General features: G+C 48.0%; 1 protein-coding gene across 14 annotated transcripts in view; it reads left to right on the top strand.

The window, feature by feature from the left end:
• The window catches only part of MEF2D (myocyte enhancer factor 2D), a 176,915-nt gene that overhangs the window by 72,078 nt on the left and 84,153 nt on the right, over positions 1–20,684 (top strand). The window contains exon 1 of one of the 14 annotated variants that reach the window (XM_043535003.1): positions 2,693–2,711. The exons of the other annotated variants lie outside the window; for them this stretch is intronic. The gene's annotated coding sequence lies outside the window, so the exon portion shown is untranslated. Of the gene's footprint in view, positions 1–2,692; positions 2,712–20,684 lie in introns of those variants that run through there. 14 annotated transcript variants of the gene reach the window in all.

Here is a 20,684-nt window from a genome sequence, read left to right as displayed (position 1 = left end):
CAGTAGCGCCTTGGCCAGGGGAAAAAAATACCCAAAGTGGTAAACAAAAGTGGATCATTGGAAAATGAAAATAATAACTGGAAATTGAAAATAACTGAAAAAACCCTGGCGATTAGAAAATGAGAAAAAAATTGATAACTGAGAAAATAAAAACGAAAACAGTTTAAAACACCCTCCCTCCCCCCGTTTTTGAGAAGAAACGTTTGAAAAATGGAAAACAATGAGAAAATCAAAATGTTTTTGTAAAATTGTTGTATTTGAAAAAATGGCCACTTTTAACTGAAAAGTTTTTTTTTTTTTTCTTCCCCAAACCAAAAATTTCAGCCAGCTCCAGTCACTGCGAATGTGCCATGGCTTGAGCCGTATTCATTAATTGTTGCCTTGCTACCTATATTATTATAAATATTATTCATTATTGCGGTAGCACCATTCATGGACCAGGACTCCATTGTGCCAGGCCCTGTACAAACATAGAACCTCTATTCTATTCTATTCTATTCTATTCTATTCTATATAGATTCTTCTACTGCCTTCATCACTGTAACAGCTGAGTGCCTGGCAGTAAAGCAGGAAGCAATATAGCTAACAGCTGGTGGACCTGAGTGCTGTCCATCCAGAGATCTCTCTGAGAAGGGAGAGCTGGGGGGTAATGGGCCTGATTCTCCTCTCATTTATGGCGGTATAAATCAGGAGTGTTTCCATTGAATGGGGCCTGGTTCTTGTTGCTCTGCAGCCTGTGAGGTCAATTACACCCATGCAACGTGGGATGTAAAACGGTACCAAATCAGAATGGTAGCATTTCCCACCCGCTTTGCACTGGTCTGAATGACTGAACAAGGTGTCGGCCAACAGAGAATCAGGTCCAGTGGAGTTTCCCTTGGGTAAAACCCACGTATCGGAGAGGACGACTAGCTGCTATGATTATTGGGGGAAAACCCGACGCCCATTATGGATAGCCCCTAACTTTCTTTCAGAACATATCCTCCTCTCTGCACCCTGTAATGCTTCTTAACTTGGTGTTTTGCCTTGGTTCCAGTCTCCGGTGCACAAGATTTGACTTGGGGGGCGCAAATCTCATTCTTCTCAGGCTCTTCCATACTGTCCTTGGGGTCGTCTTGGCATTTCCTTCTTCCCCTTTCTAAACTGCTGTCCCACTCGCTGCCCTTCTGATGCAGTTGGTTCACTGCAGTCCTTCCATTGATTCCCATGGCCCAGGGGTTAGGATTTGAGAGACCTAAAGATTCAAATCCCTGCTCTACCCCAGACTTCTTGTGTGACCTTGAGTAACTCACTTAGTCTCTCTTCACCTTCTATTCTATAGAGGTTCTTATGGCTTAGTTCCCTCCCCTACTGCACAGAGGGTTGTGAAGAATAAACATATTAAAGATTGTGAGGTTCTCAGATACTGTGGTGATGAAGGACGGAGAAGTAGCTTAGGTAGGTAGATAGGCTCATGAAGTGCGTGTTGTACTCAAGTTCTGTCACCTGGATCTGAGCCATGGACGTACCTGCCTATTGTCTTTAGGCTTCCATGGCTTTTCGACTGTTTCTCTGTCACGTGCCGTTTCCAGCTGGGGCGGGGATGGGGGACGGGACACAGACGAGCGTCGATCTGTGCGGCCCAGCGCCAGTGATGTTCTCAGGATCAGCAGCGCAGCTGGAGCAAATTTTCCTCGACCAGACGTGAAGGCAAACTGCACTTCATCCATCTGCCCAGTCTACTGGCTGCTGGGGTCTCTGAGCTTTGGTCACGTCCCCGGATGGAGTACTGTAGGCTTACCGCACAGCTCGAGCTGCCTGGTTTTGCCTTGCTGTCTCTTCCTGAAGATCCAGGCCAAGTGAAGCCAATGATACGAACAGATGCTTGTTGGTTCCCCAACCCCAGTGTGAAATATTCGGGCTTATGATGCACCTCCTTTGCCATACAAGAGGGAGAATGGGCTGTATCTCTGTAAGGCACCTTGGTACTGAACTGCATCTATAGAACTGCACCCAGGGGTTGTGAAACTTTGACTGTACTGGCGCAGATAAAGTGGCACCACTTTTGTGTGGAGACAAAGCTTTAGTCTGTAGACAGCTAGCTAGGTGATGGGGGTGATCACGGTGGTTTAGTCAGCTTAGCTCTCTGGTCAGGGCAGGTGTGCAGGGCTACCTCTGAGACCGCTGTCAAGGTCTTTCCGTGGTACGGGAGCTGAACAAATTTCAGCTTTGACGAGGTCTCAGTTTCAGATGCCACAGATGGGAAATGGTCAGTGACAGCCAAACTGACTTAAAAGGTGTTAGGGAATGGAGAGGTGTCACCTAGTGGTTAAAGCTGGGGGGAGGGGGAGGAGGACGTGGCTGGGACTGGACTACTATTGATGTCTGCACAGCCGCATCTCTGCAAGACCGTAGGCAGCTCGCTCTCTGTGCAAACCATTTCCCCACTTAAACTGCTGTCTGACTGCAGCTTATCCTCCCGATCCATCTGTAGCCGCTTACGCGTTGGTATACTATTATTAATTATTGTTATTATTATTATGTATTTTCCAGTCATGGCTGGAGGCCCCAATGGAGATCAGGGTCCTGCTGTGTTATGTGCTGTACAAACACAAAATATAAGACAATCCCTGTCCCTAAGAAGGTACCGTCTAATTAGACAGGCCAGAGAAAGGCTGGGAGAGGAAAGAGAAGCACAGAGTGGAAATGATTAACGCAAGGCCCCATGGCAGGTCAGTGTAACTGCGTCTACACCAGGGCTTTTGCCAGGATAGAAATATGGCCCAAAAAAAAATCACCTCCCTACTTAGAGCTGTGCGAATAAGGGACTTTTGGATTCACTTGCAATTGGGGGGAGGAGGGCCAGGGGAAGAATTGTGTCGAGTCAAACTGCAAATGAATTTTTTCAAACTTTTCGGTGAACGGACAAGCTGAAAAATGTTTGGTCTCGAACAAAGCCTTTCATTCAGATGAAACCAACATGCCTGGCTTTGATTTTGACTCTATTAAAGCATTTGTAATTTTGTAAAGGAAAATTAAAGGAACCATAGAAACAAAAAGTCACTTCAGGCTGAAAAATCAAAACATTTAGATTTTTTCTGGGGGGTTTTTTTTTTTTGGACTGAAACAATTTAGCCAAATTGACACAAAGTCACAGGACATTCAGGCATCACCAAATCTGCATTTTTCACCTCCCCTCCTCTCCTCCTTTCCCCCCTCCCCCCCCAAAAAAAGTTGTGTGTGAAAAATTTCACCTGGCTTTACCTGTAACTGACATTGCTACAACCGTGAAAGTTTCTAGTGGAGATCTGGCCTGCGAGGAAGTCCTGCTTTTGCTCTTGAGATCACTGGGGAAACTCTACTGACAGTCTCCTGCTTTACCCCAGTGTGGATGAGAACAGAATCCAGCCTATAATCATCTCTCTCTCTCTCTGTGTACCGTGTGTGTGTGTGTGTATGTGTATTAATGAGCCAACCTCTCATCTGTCACATTAAACCTCCTCATTACCAGGTATCTAAATTTTGCTCTGACAATAGTGACAGGGGAAGCGGCAGCGATCCTGCCATGGCATGCAGCTCTGGGGACTTGGCAGGTGGTTATTTCATGCCCTGCAGGGAGCCGAGAGGGGTGGGCGAGGGAGCAATTTTAATGGGCTCTTGCTTCCCTTCATTTAGAAAACTGTAGTTAGTGCAGAGGAAAATTACTCGAGTCCCCAGCTTGGGAGTCGTCGATTGATAAAGAACGGTAGGGAAACGAAACAGCAACTCCGAATGAGACTTCTGCTCTCCCCTTCCCCTCCCCCTGCTGGCGAAGAAACTGCCATTCAGGCTGCAAATAACTCAAATAACTTAGTTCAACTTGCTCTTGGCTTGTCTGCCTGCTGGTGATTGAAGCACGGTGCTTGGAGTCAGGACTCCTGGGTTCTCTTCTGCCCCTGGGAGGGAGTGTGATTAGAGTAGGGTGCTTGGAGACAGGACTCTAGGGTTCTATTCCTGTGCTTCGTTCTGGATGCCCTGAGACCTTGGGCAAGCTGCTGGCCTCAGTTTACCCCCCTGTGTGATGGGAACGATAATTACTACACACGAGGCACAAAGTACTTTGTAACATGCCTTGTGCTGTTCACATCGAAATATGTTCCCAGTGAGCAGCCATCAGCAGCCACTGAATGTCGGAGAGTTGGGATCCAGGCTTGGAAGCTCGTCCTAGCCCCGTAACGGGCGGAACCAGGACTCCAGAGCCGAATGTGGGGCTTAGGCTCCAAACTCTGGGCCTTGAGTCCATTTCAAGGTTCTTCAAATCTTGCCACGTTTCACAGCGTCGGCTTGGCTCAGTCACGGGGTGGGAGACCTTTGGGGAAAACCAGCAGGACGTGGTGCTGGCAGGGCTTTTCTCTCAAGGGCAGTGTGTCCAGCTGGGGGGATCACGTAGGGTGCCAGGGAGTTGTGGCCACTCTGTCAGGCCGCTGGTCTGAAAAGGTTGAGGGTCGCTGTGCTGCTTTGGAGACTAAGCCAGAATTTCGCTTACCCAGCTCTGGCAGTCCTTGGGATGCCAGGCAGGCCACTTAACCAAAGGACTATAAACCCCGTATGCTGTCCCTACTGGTTTCTGGCCTGATCCAAAGCCAACGGGAGTCTTTCCGCTGTCTTCAACGGGCTTTGGATCTGGCTGCAGACACTCCGGAGGAGTGCTGGAAAGACGGTGTCTGATCCCCATGCTGCTTCCCCCTCCCTCCCCCCACCCCTCCGGGATCTTCAACTGGTGTAAATGGGCCAAGGTCCCACTGAAGCTGGGAAAACGCTGTGGCCAGCCGACAAGCCCAATTGTTTCCTTGCGTTTCTCTGTGAGCAGGAGAGGGTCGGCTGGCTTTCCGTGGGCAACCACTCAGGCTAATGAGTTACAGATCCTCGCTTGCCCTGAGTTTCTAAACTCTCTCTCGAAGTCTTCTCTCGGCCTGTGCTCAGGGTAGGTAAACTCAAAAGCCGACTGGCTCTTGGTGGGCTCTGAACAGGAGTTGCGGACATGCCTGCAATATCGCTGTCAGAGATCACCGGTTACAATTGCTGACTGCCAGCTGTCCTTTCCAGAAAGCAGCTGCAGCACGTACAATCCCGAGCCTGATTCTCAGTTACACTAAAGCCCCTTTAGGCCATGCTGGCAGCGCTGAGAGTGGGTGCAGATGGCCCCCACTGAGTCCCCCCTCCCTCCCTCGAGGCAAAGGATCTCCCTGGTTGGTGTGGTGATGGCATATGGGCCTGCTCCCAGCCTTTGGTGCATGGGTGTGGCTGGTGTGCACCATGCTGTGATTATTTTAAGGCCTGGTCTATGCTTAAAAATTTGATCAACCCTGCCACGTCTTTCAGGGCTGGGGAAAATTTCACAGTGCAGTTAGGTCAGCCTGACCCCTGGTGTAGGCGTGGCTAGGTCAACAGAAGGATTCTTCCGTTTACCTAGCTACCGCCTCTCAGAGAATTGGATTCACTTTGCCAGCCAAAAACCCGCTTCTGTTGATGGAGGAAGCGTCTGCATTATGGCGCGCTAGCGGCCTGGCTGCAGCGCCATAGCTGTGCGGCTGGAGTGTATGTTGTAGTCACCCTGAGTTAGTACCGAAGCAGGTTAAAGCAGAGGAGGGGGAATCAGAGAACCTGGATTCTGTCCCCAGTTCTGGGGCTGTGTGGGATTTAGGGGGCTAAAGTAGGGGATTGGGAGTCAGGACTCCTTTGTTCTGTTACCACCTCTGACCAAGTCACATGTAATCTCTGTGCCTCAGTTTCCCCATCTGTACAATGGGGATTATGTTTCCTTACTTCCAGGGATGTTGTGTTACATTAATAATAATCCTTTGCTCTTATCTAGTGCTTTTCATCCATAGATTTTAAAGTGCTTCACAAAAGAGGTCAGTGTCACTGCTGTCATTTTACAAATGGGGAAACTGAGGCACGGAGAGGGGGAAGTGATTTGGCCAAGGTTATCCAGCAGGTTAGTGGCTGAGCTGGGAATAGAACTCAGGTCTCCGGAGTCCTAGACCAGTGCGCTATCCACTAGGTCGCACTACCATTAATGTTTATGAGGTGCTCACTTCCTGTGGCAATGAACACTCTGGAAATGCTGTGTTAAAAGGCAGTCAGCGTGATTCCCTAGCGCTCTACAACTCCTGCAGTCATTTGCGCCAGTGCAAAGTGTGTGTGCATTTCACACTCCCTTTACACGGGTGCAAACGACTGCATAACGTGTAGGGCGGCAGAGACGCGGGCCCGGTATATTTGCTATTCCTTACCCTTCCCTTCAGCACCCCTCCGGCAACACACACACCCTGGTTTTCAAGTGTTGTAGAAGGGTTGTGCTTTTCTCCACAGAGCCTGTAGATCTTGGCATGGACTATGGTTTTGTTATAGCTCAGCAGAGCTGACTGTGCAGCTGGCATCTGCTGTTCTCCAGAGAATGCCTGAATCTGGGTCAGGAATATATGTATCTTTTAAAATTCCTCAGGGGCCTTATTGAATCCAACCTCAATTTTTATCCTCGGAGCCTCCCGAGGATTGTACCTGATGCCTAGGGGATGGATTCTGTTACACAGGTGTTAGGGCCTGATCCAATCAATCCACTGCACTCCGCTTTGGAACAGGCCAGGAACCCCTTGGGCCTGATTCTAATCTGATACATCTGTGCAAAGCAGGAGTCATTTCCCCTGAAATCCTTGGAACGACACTGCTGAGAGATCCCTGGAAGGGAGAGTGGAATCAGGCCCATTGACTCCTGTCCAGTTTACTCTGGATTTACATCCGTAGGAGGGAGGAATTTGGCTCCGTGAGGCTGAGCCGAGAGGAGCAGGACTCTGATGCTTGGTCCCTGCAGCTGCATTTCCGAGGGCGAAGTTTGTTTCAAGGCTGCACTTTTGTTCACGCTCCTTCCCCTCCCCGCGTCTGTAGGCTCGACACCGGAACCTAGATAGCATCATCCTGAAACCAGAATAGAAGCTTTGGAAGAGACTTGAACATGTTTGTGTGGTTTTGATCTTGGTTTTCAGATAAAGAGGTGCTAAACAATTCTGTGTTTGGTGACTTGTTACACTCCACGTCTCCACGGGGCTGGTGGGGAAAACACGCGCACACACACACACACATGACATCACACATGATGTCATGTCTCTCTGGCTTCTGCAGTAGGGGCTTTAGTGCAGGTTTGTGCAGCTCTTGCAACGAGCTGTTTGGTGGGTTTGCACCAAATGAGTGCTGGGTTTAATTTTCAGAGGGCGAGTGCTCAGAACTGCAGAGGGAGTCCATGAGAGTGGCAGGTACTCATCACCTTTAAAAACCAGGCCCTTACTGTGCAGCGTTCAGTCCCATTTCTTATAGATCAGGGTTCCCCCTTCCCCAGCCTCTTTGCTCAAACCAACTTTGCCTGGGCCGTTAGTGGGATTCGAACCTACGGCCTTTGACGCTATGAGCATTTGTCGCCAGAAACAAGGTGCAGTTCCAGACTAGTAAGGGGATTTGTCATCCTTTTCCCATAAACCAATCCAGGACTGTGTTTGACCTGAACTGTTTGGTGACTCCAGTTAAAGGAACAAATGGCTGGACACTGACTCTTTAAAGGAGCAACGAAGGTTCACGTTCCTTTGATTGTTCCAGGACACCGGACGTTTCAGAACACAGGTTTTTGAGGAAATTTGGGGCTGGGGGAGAATGTGGAGTCCCCTGACGCATTGTTAACCAAGCCTGGTGGAAGAGCTGGGGTATTGCAGGCAGGCGCCTCCATCCGAAGCATTGGACCAGGGCTGCCCAATAAATGGACAGAAAGCGCGTGCTTCTGGCTGATTGTGGGCCCCCCAGGCAGAGAACTACAGTCGCAAAGCCTTAAGGCACTTACGCGTTATAGGGTAAGAAGTGACACAACTCTTCGCCGGTCGGGATTGCGCCTGAGACTGTAACAGCATCAGCCTCAACTGCTTGTGCTAAAGGAAAGGAGTACTTGTGGCACCTTAGAGACTAACCAATTTATTTGAGTAATGCCTCCAAACTGCAACATGTGGCAGAGTCAGGGACCAGCCGCTAGAGGGGGACAAACACCCACCCCTTCTTTGCATAGGTTGTACGGGCGTTCTGCCCTCCTCGTGCTTGGGAAAATCTCCCTGTAAAGATCCACACAGCTACTCAGTGGTCTCCTTTAAATCTCTCCTTCAGTTCTCCTGTACGGTGATGCCTGTGTGCCAAGAACACAGCTTATCCTGCTGGCCAGGGTTGTCGTCTTGTTTCCTTGTGCTTCCCTGTCACTCTGTATCGCCCTTCTCTCTTTTTTCAACCAAAATGACTTTTTTCAAAGAATATTTCCATTTTGGAAAACATTTTCTGTTCTTCCACCCCCCCTCCCGCCCCCCCACAAACAGACAGAAACCGGAAGAAAAAAATTTAAAACAAATATTTAGCAAAAAAACCCAAATACTTGTATTTTTAAAAAAAGTTTTCAGATTTTCATCAACAAAGTGAAAAATCTTCATAGGAAATTTTGGGGGGAGGGAATGATTCCCCTCCCCTAAATTTTGCATGAAAAATAATTGCCATATATGTGACCCGCTTTTCCTTTGAGATATTTAGACCAGTAATGTCCAGCCTGTGAGATCGTTAAATGATGGCTTCTTAGAACAGCTAAAGCTAGAATATGTGGGGAAAAAAAAAAAAAAAAGCTACAAGAATCGCCCAGGATTTGGTTCAATAAGTTAACTGTCGTTGAGTTACCACAATGTGATTCAGTTCAATATCCTTTGGAGGGGGAAGAAAGGTACCAAAAATTGACGCTCTGACACTAAATTTTAGAAAAGAGGATTATTCATTTATTTTTTTTAAAGGAAGCTAGTCAACAAGAATCTTAAGCCAGTGAGGAAATTACAATCCTTAGACTCAGTGTGGCGGATAAGTAAGAAACAATAACTGAGTCACAGAAGGCATGCATAGCCCTCTATGAAAAGGAAACAGGAAGGCAAGAACTGTGGTTAAATAGCCAAGTTCAAGAGGTTATTATAGCTAAATATGTATTTTGTAGAAAATGGAAATCTAACCTGTATCTGGAGTAGTGATGGCCAGTCTTTTGGTTCAACATTGCCATGGGACCCAAGAGATCTGGGTTTGATCTTGGTTCTACCACAGATTTCCTTGGGCAAGTCACTTAGGTCTTTTGACAGTGCATTTTGGCCCATTTTAAGGCCCTTTACGCTGGCTGAGCAGTCTGGTCTACTCCCAAAAGTTGCACCCTTTGAATTATACCAGGAGAATTAAAGTGGTATAACCCTCCTTATTGCGGATGCAATTATAGTGGTATAAAACTGTTTATCCTGGGGTAGTTCATTCTCAGCTGGGAAAGGGACTAAGTTATGTTAGTATAAAGCATTGTGTCCACACTGTGTTGGTATAATGGTATCAGTAAAAAATCACACCCCTAACCAGCAGTTATACCAGTACAAAATCAGTGTGTAGACCAGGCCTTAGCGTAACTGAGTCCGTGGAGTTACTCTAGTTCTGCACTAGCACACATGAGATCAGAAGCTTGTCCTCTTAAGTTCATGAGAAGCAGGAAGCTTGCACGATAATTGGGGGGCGGGGGGGGGGGCAGCTGGGAGTAAAATGAGACGATAAGGAGGATAAAGGTAGTGCAGTGAAACGATGTGATTTCATGCTGTCAGTGTTCACCACAGAGAATGTTGGGGAGATCCCTTGCCTAGATCGACTCCTTCCGGGTGCTTGTTGTACAGTGAGATGCTACATAAAAACTGTATGAACCAGTAGGGTGACCAGATAGCAAGGGTAAAAAATCGGGACGGGGGTGGGGGGTAATAGGTGCCTATACAAGAAAAAAGCCCCCAAAATCAGGACTGTCCCTATAAAATCAGGACATCTGTGAACTCTAGGGCTTTCTAATTTGATGTGTCCTCAGTGGACACAAGTCATTCAGGAGATGAGGAGGTAAATATCCTACAGATTCTGCGCTCTAAGGGCAACCGTCCAAAACCCACTGAATTCCATGGGAAAGATTCCTGCGTTGACTTAAATGGGGTTTAGATCAGACCCCGAATCCGCAGCAGGATACAAGTACTTCTCATTGATTTCAATGGGAACTTAGCCAGATGTATAAATATAATGAAAATCTACTTGTAAGGATTTTTTTCTTGGCATGGTTTTAGAGCTACGGCTGCCAGTTCTAAGCCCACTTTATTTCTGTGCAAGAAAGAACTGAGCAACTCAAATCTAGGAACAGAAGAATACAGGAATTGTTAGCCTGGATTTGGACTCCAGGTATCTCAGTATCCTCTCTCTGACAATGGCCAGCACCAGCTGCTTCAGAGGCTGGGGCAAGACACCCTTTAGTGAAGGGATCACCTGCTGTAACAGGGGTATGCCCCCACTGCCATTGAAAACCCGCAGCTGGCTTGGAACAGCCCCACAGTCCAAGCCCCGGGACTTTGAGCCAGCTGCGGGTGTCTAATTGCAGTGTGGACGTATCTAGGGTGGCCTGCCCCTTAAAGACCAGGAGGCCTGGGGCTAGCCAGCCTTGGTCAATCATCTGCCTCCAGCCTAAGGGGTGGAACTAATTGGTGACAGGTGGCAGCCTGTTAAGCACCCGGGGCCTCATAGAAGGGGCAGAGAAGGCAGTCTGGGGAGGAATGGCAGGAAATCAAGGCCATCCACAGAAGCCCCATTTAAGTCGGGTCCGGCAGGACTCTAGAGAAGTAGTCTGTAGGTCAATGATCTATCCCAGAGCTGGGAAGACTGAAACGTACCTTAGGGGACCTGAGAATGTGCAAAGGGAATATGGAGAAGAAGCCTGGGAGTCCAGGCTCTATTCCAGAGAGACTGAAAGGTAACCCTAAAGGGACTGGAACCTGAGCCCAGAGGGATGAGTGCAGAGGAGCCCAAAGGGGGACAGAAGAACCTTTTGTTTGACCTCCCTCTGGAAAGGGATCCAATTCTGAGCGACCCGGCTGGATGCCTGAGCAGTGTGAATCCCTGGGTGAGGGGAAATTGCTGCAGGGAGCACCTGCAGAGCCATGCTCAGCCAGCAGGGGGCACTCTAGGGCAGCCACGCCCTATGACACCTGCCCCAAGGAAAGCGTTTTCCAAATCCTAATGAGAGGTTGGCTTTTGTCTGGAAGCAGGAGCATTTTTCTCTTGCAAAAGTCTTGTTTACTTTTTAAATACTGACTATTGTACCTCTGGCTCTTCACGTTGCTGTCCAAACCAAAATGTTTCCCTTTATCAGCTTTAAACATCCTGCTTTCGTTGACCATCCCCTGCCCCTGGCATTGTAGGGCATGGCCCCCAATCTGCCTTCATTCAGTATCTCATCAAACTTGATCAGGTTCCCACTCATTTATCTCCTCTATGAGCAGTGCCAATTCTTTTAGTCTCTCTTCGTAGGAGAGATTTTTCCAGGCCTCTAATCATTCTTGTCTCTAATCTCTGAGCCCCTCTTAATCTCTCACTCTGTCCTGCTCCCCATACTCCTGATGCCTCGGCATGGTACGAATGACAAAAGAAGGGCTCTGGGCAGGTTACAACTTTGCGCAGCTCCGTTGCACGGGTTGCAGTTGGGAAAGCAGGTTTGAGAGTCGGAGGTCGGGAGACTCTCAGTGACACAATTCACCGGCAAGACAAAATCTCTGTTTTGAATACTTTGCACGCCTGGAGCTGCCTTCCATCGACCGGTCTCAATGTGCTTTGCAAACATTCCCTTTTTAAGACTCTCCATGCCCTTGTGGATAAATGTTCTGCAGATGAGGGATGTAGTGGCAAAACTAAGCGTTCTGATTCCCACTCCCCTCGCTCTTAACTACTAGAATCACATGTTCTTCCAAAGCTGGGAATGGAACCGAATCCTTTGCCTTAACTACTAGACCATATTCCTTCACAGACCTAGGACTAGAACCCATGTGTGTGCACCATCCTCAGCTCTAACCACTAGACCCCATTGCTACATTGAAGCAGAGGCTGCTGAATATGTTCCAGAAAAAGTGAAGAAGGCTGAAAAGAAATTAGAAGAGAATCCATATGATTTTAAAACCAGTTACTTATCTTCCATTTTCTAAGTTCAGGAGTCTATGCTTCTGCTATACCAGGCCAGGAGGACCTCAGTCTCTGCAACTGGTGCAAAGAGGGCCGATTTAACCACTGGTACTTGTTGTGACAGGGGAACACAGGATCTGAAACTTAAGGCTTTCTAAACACACTGAGGCTAAGATTTTCAAGGGAGCCGACTCATTTTGACTGCTTCAGTTTCCAGGAGCTCAGCTGGAGAGACCTGAAAGGGGCGTGACTTTCAGAAAGGGCTGAGAATCCACTTCCTGAAAATCAAGCCCCTTAAAGCATCTTCAATTGGGCACTTGGAAATAACAAGTTACTCTGAGAATCAGGACTAGGTTTTCCAGGAACCCTTTTAAAAATGCACTTGTCTGCACAAATTCTTTCGCTGATTTGAGATATTAAAGTTTTCTTTTCGGGGAAAAAAAGGATTACAGGTCAGTTCTATTAAAATATTTTTTAAAACAAGAAATGTCATGGTATTACTAATAATATTGAGATGATTAAAACGGAAAGGGGTTTTAAAACCCAAAGTGACATTTCACTCTCTGTGGATTGTTCGCTTTGTTACATTTGAGTGACCTTGAACAATGAAATAAGGCTGGGCAGTTTCTACTCAATTTCACTTTGAGCCTTTGAGCTCACTGTCCTTGTGCGGGGTTCTGAGCATCCCCTCTGGAGAGGGTATTTTTGCATTAGAGGAGGTTCAGGGACAGCCTGGAGACCAGAGTGATTAGGAGCATGGAAAAGGTCCCATGAAGAGAGACTGCAAAGATAGGGATTGTTCCAGTGTTGTCAGCCCTAAACTTTCAAAAAAATCAAGTCACTCTCCTCCCCCCATCAAATCATGAGTTTGCCTTAAAAATAATCAGCTTTTAAAAGATAAATAAAACTTAGTTTTTTATTTGCCTTCTAGTTTGGAAAGTGATGAGATGTACAGAATAATAAATGGTCCGGAGAAAGTGGATGTGAAATTTCTATTCACCGTGTCTTGTATCATAAGAGCAAGGGGACTTTCCATGAAATTGAAAGGTGGCAGATTCAAAAATGATGAAAGGAAATACTTTTCCCCATAGAATCCATTGTCCAGTAGTAAGAGACTTGGATGAGATACAAACCCACTCACTGAATTGCCCGCTCCCTAAACCTGGGGGAATTGGATCAAGTGGACCCAGATTCCTAAGCACCCCTGCTTTTGCAAAAATATTTTCCAGCAGAGATGATTCCCCTTCCTCCCCCCCGCGCTTTGCCAATTGCAAACTCTGCTCCTTCGCCCGTCTCTCCAATTTAAAGCAATTTAGCTGGAGTCGGGTATGAATTACTCAGTGCAGAGTTAACCAGCACCTGCTTGTATTTAATTGGCATGTCTGTTAATTGCTGTGATAGTCATTCTTGTATAATAGCGAGGAGGTGGGAGAAGCGATTCTGGAGTTCTCTGCTTCCTGCATTCTCTAACGGGTTCCACAGCCCAAGTGCTTTGCTGTGTGCCTTGCAGAAGGGACCCACCAGAGATCTATCACCTTCCTGAGTTGATGGTTATGTACTGGGCACCCTTTAAAGGACCCAGGTCCCTCAAGCCGGTGGACTGGCTATAGAGGTCTCTTCTGAACTGTACAATTATTTGTTGTCCAGTAGCGCCTAGACGTCTCAGCTGAAGTCAGCACCCCATTGCGTGAGGTGCGGAGGGACCGCACAGTGAGAGAGGTTCAAATCTAAACAGCCAAGAAAAGAACAGCTGTTCCCACCTTGCATGTGGGGTGATGAGACGCAGACAGGGTGAATGGCTTACCCAAGGTCACATGAGGAGTCTGCAGGAGACCAAAGAATTGGACCCAAATCTCCTGAATCCCAGCCCGGTGCCTTAACTGGAAGCCCATTCTGCCTCTCAGGAGACAAATTTCAAGTGCAGGCTGGGAAGTCAAGGCCTGAACCAAAAATCTGGAGTGGAATTCTGGACGTCTGGATCAGATCTGACCTTTGCCTTACGCTGCCAGATTCCTAGGGGGCCATATCAATAACACATACCTCCTCTATAGGGCATGGCAGCTAGAGATTGCAACGTGCTTTACAAAGAGGCCCCTCCACCCATTTGCACTCCCAGTTGTAGTCCATGGGGGTGTGGTGTAGTAGGATTGGAATGGAACTCAGGAGAGCCAGATCCTGCTTCCAGCTCCGCCACTGACTTGCTGCGTGGCCCTGGGTGAGTCACTGCCCCTCCGTATCTCTGACTTCTGTAGCCACCGTCACTGTAGTGTTTGAGCACTTCACAATTGCCATCTGCAGTAGGACAATCCCATTTTACAAGGTAGGTCGTCACGCTCTTGAGCACGCTAACGCTACGGTAATAAAAATGGTCTGGGTTGGGGCTCTGGCACGGCAGGGCCGTGCCTAGCGATGGGCGAGCGGTTGCTACGTATCTTTGGAGACGGTCTGGAAAAAGCAGTCGGACTTGTGCGGAGCCGCTGGCGTCCCTGACACAAGCGAGCGCTCGCCAGTCAACCTGCCGGGCAATTCTCAGCGCCTTTCCTTGCCTCCGCTTGCACCAAATGGCATAAAAACCCAGCGAGTGAGGGAAGAAAAGCCGAAGAGCTGTGGCATGGTGATGGTTGCCGTGGAGACTACCTCATCCGTAGCCATGTCTTAAGAGTGTCTGGCTCGCTTTGTGCCCTGCGCTCAGAGCCGCGAGATAAAGGCGATAGAAAAACGGTGGCGGCAACGGAACGGGGATAAATTCAGGCCGGTTGGAGTTAGGCTAAGGAAGGACTGGTCCTAGATTCCAAGGCCAGAAGGGGCCCATTGTGATCACCTGGTCTGACCCACTGGATAACACACGCCACAGACCTTCCCCAAAATAATTCCTACTGACTGTGTGGGGTAGTTCCTTTGCGGGGCTCTAAAGACCCGGGCCCAGTTCCTGCTCCAGTCATAGATTTCCTTCTATGACTTAGGCTAGTTACATAATCTACCCGGTACCTTTGTTCCCCATCTATAAAATGGAAATAATGCTTGTGTCTCACAGAGGTGTTGGGAAGGGAAGAAAATCTGTTAATGATCGTGAGGATCTGGGATGCTACTGGGACGAAGGCTAGATCCTTGGATTGTAAGCACTTTAGGGCGGGGACCGTCTTTTTGTACAACGCCTAGCACCATGGGGTCCTGGTCTGTGACTGGGGCTCCCAGGTGCTACGCTCATATAAATGAAACCAATTAATGAATAACACAGCTATGTGCTTGTGTAGCGTGAAATGGCAAAAGTTATGTATCAGGACAAAGCTGATCTCTCTCAACTTAATAATAATATTCATTATTATTAATAAAATATTATTTGTATTGGGGTAGCACCGATTGGCTGCAGTCAAGGGTCAGGGATCCATTATCTTCTGCACTTTACATCCGCCTAGGAGGAGGCGATCTCTGCCCTGGAGAATTTACAATTGAAGGACAGCACAAATCAAACAGTGGGTTAGGAGGGGATAGTCCTGTGGTGTGTTAGGTCATAAATCTTCCCTCTCTGATAGTCATTTTTCATTGGTCCCTTGCAGAGAAAGGTCACCATTGTTATCCCTATTGTACAGATGGGTAAACGGAGGCACAAACAGGGGAAGTGACTTGCCCAAGGTCACCCAGCAGGCCAGTGGCCAAGGCAGGAACAGAATGCAGGTCTCCCGCTCTCCCACTCTCGTGACCTATCCATTAGACCTTACTGCCTCCCTGCTCTCTCAGCAATTCTTTTATTTCTGTTGCCTTCATTGCCCTGTGTCTTGGGTAGTCATTTGCGCTGGTGTAGAAGGCATTGTTTCCACACCACTTGGCACTGGTGTCGATGACTGCATGAGGTGCGGGGCGCAAGGACCTCTCACTAGATTTCCTTTGAATGCAAGTACTGGCCAAAAGCACCTGTTGTGGTTAGTCTAAGCAGCCATCTGGTCCAGCCACTTGAAAGAACAAGTGAATTTTAAAGTGTGTGTAAATCAACCAAACTGCAGCCTCACTAATGCAGGTGACTTGTCCCTTCTCTTGGCCAGCTGATCACCCACACGCTGCTCTGCACCGACTGACCATCGCTGCAAGCGAGGGCAGGTCAGGCTGTCTCTCCCTCCCTTTGAAATAGCCAGGCAGATGGGTGGATTTTCAAGTATCTTTAAGAACGTGTCTATCAAGGGCTGGATTATTCTTTACTGACATCTTCACCTCTGCTTGGATGCTGAACTCAAAATAAAGCCCACTGCAGCTTTGGGAACTGTTTGCCTGCAAGTGGCTTCCTTTCTTTTCTATTCAGGTTCTTCTTACTGCATTAGAGCAGCATCTAGAAGCCTCCTTGTACTAGGTGGATCCCATGCAAGGTCACTTCACCTAATTGATTCCCTTCCCTTGCAGGGGCCTGGGCCACTGGCACACCTCAGTCTCTCCTGTTCTCTGCCTGGGGCACACATTCATTTAGTCTCCTAGGGACTGAAATGCTATAGCTGAACTCAAGTGATTAGGCTCGATGTAGGGGAACGTGGGTGAAACGTAATGGCCTGTGATACACAGTAGGTCAGACTAGATCAGTGGTTCTCAACCAGGGGTCTGGGGCCCCCTGGGGGGCTGCGAGCAGGTTTCAGGGGGTCTACCAAGCAGGGCCAGCATTAGACTCGCTTGGGCCCAGGGCAGAAAGCCGAAGTGCCACCATGCGGGACTGCAGCCCGGGGCCCCACCACCTGCGGCTGAAGCCAAAGGCTGAGCAACTTAGCTTCGTGTTGCCCCTGTGGTATGGGGCCCTGGGCAATTGCCCAGCGTGGTACCCCGTAACACCAGCCCTGGGTTTTATATGCAGAAAACCGTTGTTGTGGAACAGCTGGGCTGTGAAATTTTTATAGCATGTTGGGGGGGAGCTCAGAAAGCAAAAGGTTGAGACCCCCTGGACTAGATGATCTAATGGTCCCATCTGGCCTTAAACTATAGGCAGTGGGTGGGTGCTGCACAGACACCTAGTGAGAGACTGTCCCCGCCCCAAGAGCTTACAGTCAATATAGCCAACTGGCAGGTGGGGAAACTGAGGCAGAGAGGGGGCATGTGACTTAGCCAAGGTTACATGGCAGAGCTGGGTATGGAACACATCTCTTCTAACTCTCAGGACAGTGCCTTATCCACTGCCATTCTTGCTGCAGTGATATCTGAGTGGCTGCTGGCATGACACAATTAACATCTGTCATGTGAGGTTAATTCCTCCTTTCCTGGTTTTTCATTGATGTGGATTGATCTGGATGGGGTGGTTCTTTCCACCGGTCTCCTGTGTTTTCTTTGCCTGACCATTCGTCCCGTATTTGTACTTTGATCAAGGGCTGCTGCCCTAGGGTCTGCGTCCCAGGTGAAAAAGCCCACTCGGCTCTTAGATACCTTTTCCATTTCAGTCATGTAACAAGTGCTAGCTAACGGGAGCTGTTGCGTGCTCAGCACCTCTGAAGATCAGATGGTAAGTGACTTGCTCCCAGGATGATACACTCAGCCAGTAGCACAATCAGTAACTGCACTCAGGAGTCCTGACGTAGGCTCTGTGCTCACTGCTAGACAATACTGCCTGAGGAAGGCAGGAATAGCGCCCAGCGTCAGTTCTACAACCCAGAAATCATGAGTCCTTGCTTCTGCTCTGACTGCACCCCCTCCCAGACCTGGGAAGAAAAGGCATGTCAGTTTCCCCCTGTTCTCACCGCTAGACAATGTTCCTGTCCAGAGTTGCAAATAGAAGCCGATGTTCTGGCATGCCCCTTCCACCTGCTCTAATCTCTAGTCTACAGTCCCTCCCAGAACTGGGGATGGACCCCAAGGCTATGTCTACACAGCAATAAAAAACCCCTGGCACCAAGTCTCAGAGCCTGGATTAGCAGGCTCAGGCTATGGGGCTAAAAATAGCTGGGGTAGACACCGAGGCTAGAGTCCAGGCTCTGAGATCTTCCCCCTTCACAGGGTCTCAGAGTCTGGGCTCGAGCCCGAGCCCGAATGTCTACACTGCAATTTCGTAGCCCTGTGAGCCTGAGTCAGCTATGCCGTGGGGCTTTTAATGCAGTGTAGACGGGGCGCTGGAACAATTTGTATAGTGGGGGGTGCTGAGAGCCGTTGAACCAAACTGTAAACCCTGGATATGATGGAAACCACTTCAAGCCAGGGAGTGCGGCAACACCCCCAGCACCCCTAGTTCCAGCACCTATCAGTGTAGATGTACCCCAAGAGTCTATGGCAGCTGGTTTCCTATGCTTCCTTTCTGGAGGAAGCTCCAGGTTCCTGTCCTCTGCCCAGTCCACTAGGCTACACTCCCTTCTTCAAGGTGGGAATAGAACCCAGGCATCCTGACTGACTTTGGCTCCGGACACTGTGGCTTCAGGGCTGCTCCAATATAAGCTATGGGTTTAGAACAGTCGGCTCCAAGTTCCACACCTAGACAGATCTCCGTTTCTCTCCCCTGCCTTATGACAAACATGGCATATGAGAAGGCAGGATGAAACCCAGCAGAAGTTTAGCATCCCGGGGCTGCGGGGCCTTGATTGGCCTGTCAGATTTGGGAGCCTCGTTTTTCTGCCTCAGGGGGCCTCAGTGTTGCTCATTATTGAAAAAGGGAAGAAAAGGCAAGGACTGTGAGCAGCGACTGCCTTGCAAGTCATGCCCTTTGTATCAGGGTTAACCCAGCTCCATTCGTTGGCAGCCGAATCTCACATTGGATCTTAATAACGCCTCGCTTTTCTGAATCCTTTTTTTCTCCCTCTCAAAGGTCTGAATTTGTCTTGGGCTATTTTTTGTTTGTTGGTTTGTTTGGGGTGAAAAGGAAACATTTTGTAAAGTCACTGATTCTTTGTCTTCCCCATTGCGACGGTCACAGAAGCAGTGCAAAAATGTCTTTTCCCTACAGCGTTGTTTAGTGGTTAGAGGAAAGGACTGGCGGTCAGGATGCCGGGGGAGAGGGTTGGTTCATCCAGGTCAGGAAGGCCTGTTGTCTAATGGTTAAAAGAAGGAGCTAGTTGCCAGGACTCCTAGGTTTTCTTCCAGCGTTGGGAGGTAGTGTTGTCTAATGGTCAGAGCAGGGGACTGGGATCCAGGACTCGTGGGTTCCACACCCAGCTCTGGGAAAGAATATGGTCTAGTGATTAAGAAGGTGACCTATATTATGACTCCAGAAGGGGAGTGCTGTCTACCCCTGCCACTGCTACTTTGTGTGACTTGGGGCAAGTCACTTATAACTTGATTTTCAGATGTGCTAAACATCCACTGCTTCTGCTGTAACTCAGATAACTTCAGTATCCTTTTTTTTTTTTTAAATTCTGCTGAACTCTTGGCCTCGATAATACCTTGTTGCTAATCGTGGAACAGAACACTTGTGGGGAGCTCCTATTGACTCTAATGGTGCAGAATTAGACCCTGAGGCCTAAAACGCCAAATATGACCATTCTGGGTGCCATTTATGTACCCATCATCAGGTGAGTGGGGCTTGCTTTTCAGAAGTGTTAGGTACCCTCAACTCTGGTTGACTTTTGGGGGGCTGCAGGTGCTCAGCACTTCTGGAAAATTCAGCTTAAGGTGGCACCTAAAATCACTGCCTGGTTTTGAAAAGAAAGGGCTAGGCAATGTTGCCAACTTGCACATTTTTAATGCAACATATAATTAACTTCTGGAACTCACTGCTGCTGGATATTATTTAGGCTTGCAGTAGCCATATGCAAAATAGGATTAGACATTTATATGGATAATAAAGACATACACACTTATATATGATAGGATCAAACATTTACAAGGGATGTAAATATTGATGCTTCAGGGCAGAAAGTGCCTAGGGTAGGAAGAAATTTCTCTCAGGAGCAGATTATTACATATTTGTACATTAGCGGGTTATTTGTATCGTCCTCTGAAGCAGCTGGTGCTAGCCATTGTTAGCGGCAGGATGCTGGGATAATGGACCAAAGGTCTGATTTGTACAGCAGTATGTTGTGTTATTTCATACACCTTGAGCAGAACATAGAGCCCTCTCAGCCTGAATGCTTTGTATTTCAGATGAAGGAAACCAGAAAACAAAGGAAGAACCAACATAAAGTATCCATGATAGAGTAATCACTACAGATCTCTCTCACCCCCTTCCCCCCATTAATTACTAGGTCAGATAGTTTCTAGGCCTAATTTCTAGGCTGATATATGCTAGCTGAGGTCCCATTATGTATATTTCCAGCATCGGGATCCTTCCTGTTGTGATATAAACCGCTAGTAATATACCACCTTGAGTTGAATGAAAATTTTCCTTTGAAACCCTTTTTTTAAATAGCAAATACCCTTGGAGTAGGAATGTTTCATGTTTTGACCAAAAAAGAAAAAAAAAAGAATTAAACTCTTTGTTTAATCTCAATGGGGAAAAACCACACAAACAGCTCCACTTTTTTCACTTTCCCCCTGGGGGCCGATTCATGGGACAGATCTCCTAGCTGTCTAGCTGAAAGTTTTCTCTTCTAGACCAGTGGTTTTCAAGCTTTTTTTTCATTTGTGGACCCCTCAAAAATTTTGAATGGAGATACGGACCCCTTTGGAAATCTCAGACATAGCCTGCGGACCCCTGGAGGTCTGCGGACCACAGGTGGAAAAGCACCATTCTAGACCATTCTTCTTAGCTGGCTAGACCACTG

This window comes from Chelonia mydas, chromosome 24, assembly GCF_015237465.2.
Source record: "Chelonia mydas isolate rCheMyd1 chromosome 24, rCheMyd1.pri.v2, whole genome shotgun sequence".
Lineage (NCBI taxonomy): Eukaryota > Metazoa > Chordata > Testudines > Cheloniidae > Chelonia > Chelonia mydas.
The sequence above is the reverse complement of the archived record's forward strand: the minus strand, read 5'-3'. Positions and strand labels throughout refer to the sequence as shown.